A 7449-nucleotide genomic window follows, 5' to 3' on the forward strand; every position below is an offset into this window, starting at 1 on the left:
GGGAGAGTGTACGTGTGAGGGCGCGGCTTAGTGTTAGCGTACGGGGTAGGATTAGGGGACGGGTGAGGGTCAGGCTTCGGGGAAGGGTTAGTGTTAGGGTTCGGGCTAGGGTTAGGGTTAGGGGACGGGGACGGTTTAGGGTCCAGTTGAGGGTACGACAACGCTTTAGGGGGAGCGTACGTGTGAGGGCGCGGCTTAGTGTTAGCGTACGGGGTAGGATTAGGGGACGGGTGAGGGTCAGGCTTCGGGGAAGGGTTAGTGTTAGGGTTCGGGCTAGGGTTAGGGTTAGGGGACGGGGACGGTTTAGGGTCCAGTTGAGGGTACGACAACGCTTTAGGGGGAGCGTATGTGTGAGGGCGCGGGTTAGTGTTAGCATCCGTGTTAGGATTAGGGGACGGTTGAGGGTCAGGCTTCGGGGAAGGGTTAGGGTTAGGGTTCGGGCTAGGCTTAGGGTTAGGGGACGGGGACGGTTTAGGGTCCAAGTGAGGGTACGACAACGATTTAGGGGGAGCGTACGTGTGAGGGCGCGGGTTAGTGTTAGCGTACGGGGTAGGATTAGGAGACGGGTGAGGGTCAGGCTTCGGGGAATGGTTAGGGTTAGGGTTCGGGCTAGGGTTAGGCTCAGGGGACGGGGACGGTTTAGGGTCCCGGTGAGGGTACGACAACGCTTCAGGGGGAGCGTACGTGTGAGGGCGCGGGTTAGTGTTAGCGTATGGGTTAGGATTAGGGGACGGGTGAGGGTCAGGCTTCGGGGAAGGGTTAGCGTTAGGGTTCGGGCTAGGGTTAGGGTTAGGGGACGGGGACGGTTTAGCGTCCAGGTGAGGGTACGACAACGCTTTAGGTGGAGCGTACGTGTGAGGGCGCGGGTTAGTGTTAGCGTACTGGTTAGGATTAGGGTATGGGTGAGTGTCCAGCGTCGGGGAAGGGTTAGGGTTAGGGTTCGGGCTAGGGTTAGGGTTAGGGCACTTGGCCGGTGTAGGGTCCAGGTGAGTGTACGACAGAGCTTTAGGGGGAGCGTATGTGTGAGGGCGCGGGTTAGTGTTAGCGTCCGGGTTAGGATAAGCGGACGGGTTAGGATCAGGCTTCGGGGAAGGGTTAGGGTTAGGGTACGGGCTAAGGTTAGGTTTCGGGGACGAGGACGGTTTAGGGTCCAGGTGAGGGTATGACAACGCTTTAGGGGGAGCGTACGTGTGAGGGCGCGGGTTACTGTTAGCGTACGGGTTAGTATTAGCGGACGGGTGAGGGTCAGGATTCGGGGAAGTGTTAGGGTTAGGGTTCGGGCTAGGGTAAGGGTTAGGGGACGGGGACGGTTTAGGGTCCAGGTGAGGGTACGACAATGCTTTAGGGGGAGCGTACGTGTGAGGGCGCGGGTTAGTGTTAGCGTACGAGTCAGGATTAGGGGACGGGTTAGGGTCAGGCTTCGGGGAAGTGTTAGGGTTAGTGTTTGGGCTAGGGTTAGGGTTAGGGGATGGGGACGGTTTAGGGTCCAGGTGAGTGTACGACAACGCTTTAGGGGGAGTGTACGTGTGAGGGCGCGGGTTAGTGTTAGCCTACGGGTTAGGATTAGGGGACGGGTGAGGGTCAGGCTTCGGGGAAGGGTTAGGGTTAGGGTTCGGGCTAGGGTTAGGGTTACGGGACGGGGACGGTGTAGGGTCCAGGTGAGGGTATGACAACGCTTTAGGGGGAGCGTACGTTTGAGGGCGCGGGTTAGTGTTAGCGTACGGGTTAGGATTATGGGACGGGTGAGGGTCAGGCTTCGGGGAAGGGTTAGGGTTAGGGTTCGGGCTAGGGTTAGGTTTAGGGGACGGGGACGGTTTAGGGTCCAGGTGAGGGTACGACAACGCTTTCGGGGGAGCGTACGTGTGAGGGCGCGGGTTAGTGTTAGCGTACGGGTTAGGATTAGGGGACGGGTGAGGGTCAGGCTTCGGGGAAGGGTTAGGGTTAGGTTCGGGCTAGGGTTAGGGTTAGGGGACGGGGATGCTTTAGGGTGCAGCTAGGGTACGACAACGCTATAGGGGGAGCGTACGTGTGAGGGCGCGGGTTAGTGTTAGCGTACGGGGTAGGATTAGGGGACGGGTGAGGGTCAGGCTCTGGGGAAGGGTTAGGGTTAGGGTTCGGGCTAGGGTTAGGGTTAGGGGACGGGGACGGTTTAGGGTCCAGGTGAGGGTACGACAACGCTTTAGGGGGAGCGTGCGTGTGAGGGCGCGGGTTAGTGTTAGCGTCCGGGTTAGGATTAGGGGACGGGTGAGGATCAGGCTTCGGGTAAGGGTTAGGGTTAGGGTTCGGGCTAGGGTTAGGGTTAGGGGACGGGGACGGTTTACGGTCCAGGTGAGGGTACGACAACGCTTTAGTGGGAGCGTGCTTGTGAGGGCGCGGGTTAGTGTTCGCGTACGGGTTAGGATTAGGGGACGTGTGAGGGTCATGATTCGGGGAAGGGTTAGGGTTAGGGTTCAGGCTAGGGTTAGGGTTAGGGGACGGGGACGGTTTACGGTCCAGGTGAGGGTACGACAACGCTTAAGAGGGAGCGTACCTGTGAGGACGCGGGTTAGTGTTAGCCTACGGGTTAGGATTAGGGGACGGGTTAGGGTCAGGCTTTGAGGAAGGGATAGGGTTAGGGTTCGGGCTAGGGTTAGGGTTAGGGGACGGGGACTGTTTGGGGTCCAGGTGAGGGTACGACAACGCTTTAGGGGGAGCGTGCGTGTGAGGGCGTGGGTTAGTGTTCGCGTACGGGTTAGGATTAGGGGAAGGGTGAGGGCTAGGCTTCGGGGAAGGGTTAGGGTTAGGGTTCGGGCTAGTGTTAGGGTTAGGGGACGGGGACGGTTTAGGGTCCAGGTGAGGGTACGACAACGCTTTAGGGGGAGCGTACATGTGAGGGCGCGGGTTAGTGTTAGCGTGCGGGTTAGGATTAGGGGACGGGTGAGGGTCAGGCTTTGGGGAAGGTTTAGGGTTAGGGTTCGGGCTAGGGTTAGGGTTAGGGGACGGGGACGGTTTAGGGTCCAGGTGAGGGTACGACAACGCTTTAGGGGGAGTGTGCGTGTGAGGGCGCGGGGTAGTGTCCTCGTACGGGGTAGGATTAGGAGACGGGTGAGGGTCAGGCTTCGGGGAAGGGTTAGGGTTAGGGTTCGGGCTCGGGTTAGGGTTAGGGGACGGGGACGGTTTAGGGTCCAGATGAGGGTACGACAACGCTTTAGGGGTAGCGTACGTGTGAGGGCGCGGGTTAGTGTTAGTGTACGGGTTAGGATTAGGGGACGGGTGAGGGTCAGGCTTCGGGGAAGCGTTAGGTTTAGGGTTTGGGCTAGGGTTAGGTTTAGGGGACGGGGACGGTTTAGGGTCCAGGTGAGGGTACGACAACGCTTTAGGGGGAGCGTACGTGTGAGGGCGCGGGTTAGTGTTAGCTTACGGGTTAGGATTAGGGGACGGGTGAGGGTCAGGCTTCGGGGAAGGGTTAGGGTTAGGGTTCGGGCTAGGGTTAACGTTAGGGGACGGGGACGGTTTAGGGTCAAGGTGAGGGTACAACAATGCTTTAGGGGGAGGGGATGTGTGAGGGCACGGGTTAGTGTTAGCCTACGTGTTAGGATTAGGGGACGGGTGAGGGTCAGGCTTCCGGGAACGGTTAGGGTTAGGGTTCGGGCTAGGGTTAGGGTTAGGGTTAGGGGACGGGGACGGTTTAGGGTCCAGCTGAGGGTACGACAACGCTTTAGGGGGAGCGTACGTGTGAGGGCGCGGCTTAGTGTTAGCGTACGGGGTAGGATTAGGGGACGGGTGAGGGTCAGGCTTCGGGGAAGGGTTAGTGTTAGGGTTCGGGCTAGGGTTAGGGTTAGGGGACGGGGACGGTTTAGGGTCCAGTTGAGGGTACGACAACGCTTTAGGAGGAGCGTATGTGTGAGGGCGCGGGTTAGTGTTAGCATCCGTGTTAGGATTAGGGGACGGTTGAGGGTCAGGCTTCGGGGAAGGGTTAGGGTTAGGGTTCGGGCTAGGCTTAGGGTTAGGGGATGGGGACGGTTTAGGGTCCAAGTGAGGGTACGACAACGATTTAGGGGGAGCGTACGTGTGAGGGCGCGGGTTAGTGTTAGCGTACGGGGTAGGATTAGGGGACGGGTGAGGGTCAGGCTTCGGGGAATGGTTAGGGTTAGGGTTCGGGCTAGGGTTAGGCTTAGGGGACGGGGACGGTTTAGGGTCCCGGTGAGGGTACGACAACGCTTCAGGGGGAGCGTACGTGTGAGGGCGCGGGTTAGTGTTAGCGTATGGGTTAGGATTAGGGGACGGGTGAGGGTCAGGCTTCGGGGAAGGGTTAGCGTTAGGGTTCGGGCTAGGGTTAGGGTTAGGGGACGGGGACGGTTTAGCGTACAGGTGAGGGTACGACAACGCTTTAGGGGGAGCGTACGTGTGAGGGCGCGGGTTAGTGTTAGCGTACTGGTTAGGATTAGGGTACGGGTGAGTGTCCAGCGTCGGGGAAGGGTTAGGGTCAGGGTTCGGGCTAGGGTTAGGGTTAGGGCACTTGGCCGGTGTAGGGTCCAGGTGAGTGTACGACAGAGCTTTAGGGGGAGCGTATGTGTGAGGGCGCGGGTTAGTGTTAGCGTCCGGGTTAGGATTAGGGGACGGGTGAGGATCAGGCTTCGGGGAAGGGTTAGGGTTAGGGTTCGGGCTAGGGTTAGGGTTAGGGGACGGGGACGGTTTAGGGTCCAGGTGAGGGTACGACAACGCTTTAGGGGGAGTGTGCGTGTGAGGGCGCGGGGTAGTGTCAGCGTACGGGGTAGGATTGGGGACGGGTGAGGGTCAGGCTTCGGGGAAGGGTTAGGGTTAGGGTTCGGGCTCGGGTTAGGGTTAGGGGACGGGGACGGTTTAGGGTCCAGATGAGGGTACGACAACGCTTTAGGGGTAGCGTACGTGTGAGGGCGCAGGTTAGTGTTAGTGTACGGGTTAGGATTAGGGGACGGGTGAGGGTCAGGCTTCGGGGAAGCGTTAGGGTTAGGGTTTGGGCTAGGGTTAGGTTTAGGGGACGGGGACGGTTTAGGGTCCAGGTGAGGGTACGACAACGCTTTAAGGGGAGCGTACGTGTGAGGGCGCGGGTTAGTGTTAGCGTACGGGTTAGGATTAGGGGACGGGTGAGGGTCAGGCTTCGCGGAAGGGTTAGGGTTAGGGTTCGGGCTAGGGTTAACGTTAGGGGACGGGGACGGTTTAGGGTCAAGGTGAGGGTACAACAATGCTTTAGGGGGAGGGGACGTGTGAGGGCACGGGTTAGTGTTAGCCTACGTGTTAGGATTAGGGGACGGGTGAGGGTCAGGCTTCGGGGAACGGTTAGGGTTAGGGTTCGGGCTAGGGTTAGGGTTAGGGTTAGGGGACGGGGACGGTGTAGGGTCCAGGTGAGGGTACGACAACGCTTTAGGGGGAGCGTACGTGTGAGGGCGCGGGTTAGTGTTAGCGTACGGGTTAGGATTAGGGGACGGGTGAGGGTCAGGCTTCGGGGAAGGGTTAGGGTTAGGGTTCGGGCTCGGGTTAGGTTAGGGGACGGGGACGGTTTAGGGTACAGGCGAGGGTACGACAACGCTTTAGGGGGACAGTACGTGTGAGGGCGCGGGTTAGTGTTAGCGTACGGGTTAGTATTATGAGACGGGTGAGGGTCAGGCTTCGCGGAAGGGTTAGGGTTAGGGTTCGGGCTAGGGTTAGGGTTAGGGGACGGGGACGGTTTAGGGTCCCGGTGAGGGTACGACAACGCTTCGGGGGAGCGTACGTGTGAGGGCGCGGGTTAGTGTTAGCGTACGGGTTAGGATTAGGGGACGGGTGAGGGTCAGGCTTCGGGGAAGTGTTAGGGTTAGGGATCGGGCTAGGGTTAGGGTTAGGGGACGGGGACGGTTTAGGGTCCAGGTGAGGGTACGACAACGCTTTAGGGGGAGCGTGCGTGTGAGGGCGCGGGTTAGTGTTAGCGTCCGGGTTAGGATTAGGGGACGGGTGAGGGTCAGGCTTCGGGGAAGGGTTAGTGTTAGGGTTCGGGCTAGGGTTAGGGTTAGGAGACGGGGACGGTTTAGGGTCCAGTTGAGGGTACGACAACGCTTTAGGAGGAGCGTATGTGTGAGGGCGCGGGTTAGTGTTAGCATCCGTGTTAGGATTAGGGGACGGTTGAGGGTCAGGCTTCGGGGAAGGGTTAGGGTTAGGGTTCGGGCTAGGCTTAGGGTTAGGGGACGGGGACGGTTTAGGGTCCAAGTGAGGGTACGACAACGATTTAGGGGGAGCGTACGTGTGAGGGCGCGGGTTAGTGTTAGCGTACGGGGTAGGATTAGGGGACGGGTGAGGGTCAGGCTTCGGGGAATGGTTAGGGTTAGGGTTCGGGCTAGGGTTAGGCTTAGGGGACGGGGACGGTTTAGGGTCCCGGTGAGGGTACGACAATGCTTCAGGGGGAGCGTACGTGTGAGGGCGCGGGTTAGTGTTAGCGTATGGGTTAGGATTAGGGGACGGGTGAGGGTCAGGCTTCGGGGAAGGGTTAGCGTTAGGGTTCGGGCTAGGGTTAGGGTTAGGGGACGGGGACGGTTTAGCGTACAGGTGAGGGTACGACAACGCTTTAGGGGGAGCGTACGTGTGAGGGCGCGGGTTAGTGTTAGCGTACTGGTTAGGATTAGGGTACGGGTGAGTGTCCAGCGTCGGGGAAGGGTTAGGGTTAGGGTTCGGGCTAGGGTTAGGGTTAGGGGACGGGGACGGTTTAGGGTCCAGGTGAGGGTACGACAACGCTTTAGGGGGAGTGTGCGTGTGAGGGCGCGGGGTAGTGTCAGCGTACGGGGTAGGATTAGGGGACGGGTGAGGGTCAGGCTTCGGGGAAGGGTTAGGGTTAGGGTTCGGGCTCGGGTTAGGGTTAGGGGACGGGGACGGTTTAGGGTCCAGATGAGGGTACGACAACGCTTTAGGGGTAGCGTACGTGTGAGGGCGCGGGTTAGTGTTAGTGTACGGGTTAGGATTAGGGGACGGGTGAGGGTCAGGCTTCGGGGAAGCGTTAGGGTTAGGGTTTGGGCTAGGGTTAGGTTTAGGGGACGGGGACGGTTTAGGGTCCAGGTGAGGGTACGACAACGCTTTAGGGGGAGCGTACGTGTGAGGGCGCTGGTTAGTGTTAGCGTACGGTTTAGGATTAGGGGACGGGTGAGGGTCAGGCTTCGGGGAAGGGTTAGGGTTAGGGTTCGGGCTAGGGTTAACGTTAGGGGACGGGGACGGTTTAGGGTCAACGTGAGGGTACAACAATGCTTTAGGGGGAGGGGACGTGTGAGGGCACGGGTTAGTGTTAGCCTACGTGTTAGGATTAGGGGACGGGTGAGGGTCAGGCTTCGGGGAACGGTTAGGGTTAGGGTTCGGGCTAGGGTTAGGGTTAGGGTTAGGGGACGGGGACGGTGTAGGGTCCAGGTGAGGGTACGACAACGCTTTAGGGGGAGCGTACGTGTGAGGGCGCGGGTTAGTGTTAGCGTACGG

This window comes from Orcinus orca, chromosome 15, assembly GCF_937001465.1.
Source record: "Orcinus orca chromosome 15, mOrcOrc1.1, whole genome shotgun sequence".
Lineage (NCBI taxonomy): Eukaryota > Metazoa > Chordata > Mammalia > Artiodactyla > Delphinidae > Orcinus > Orcinus orca.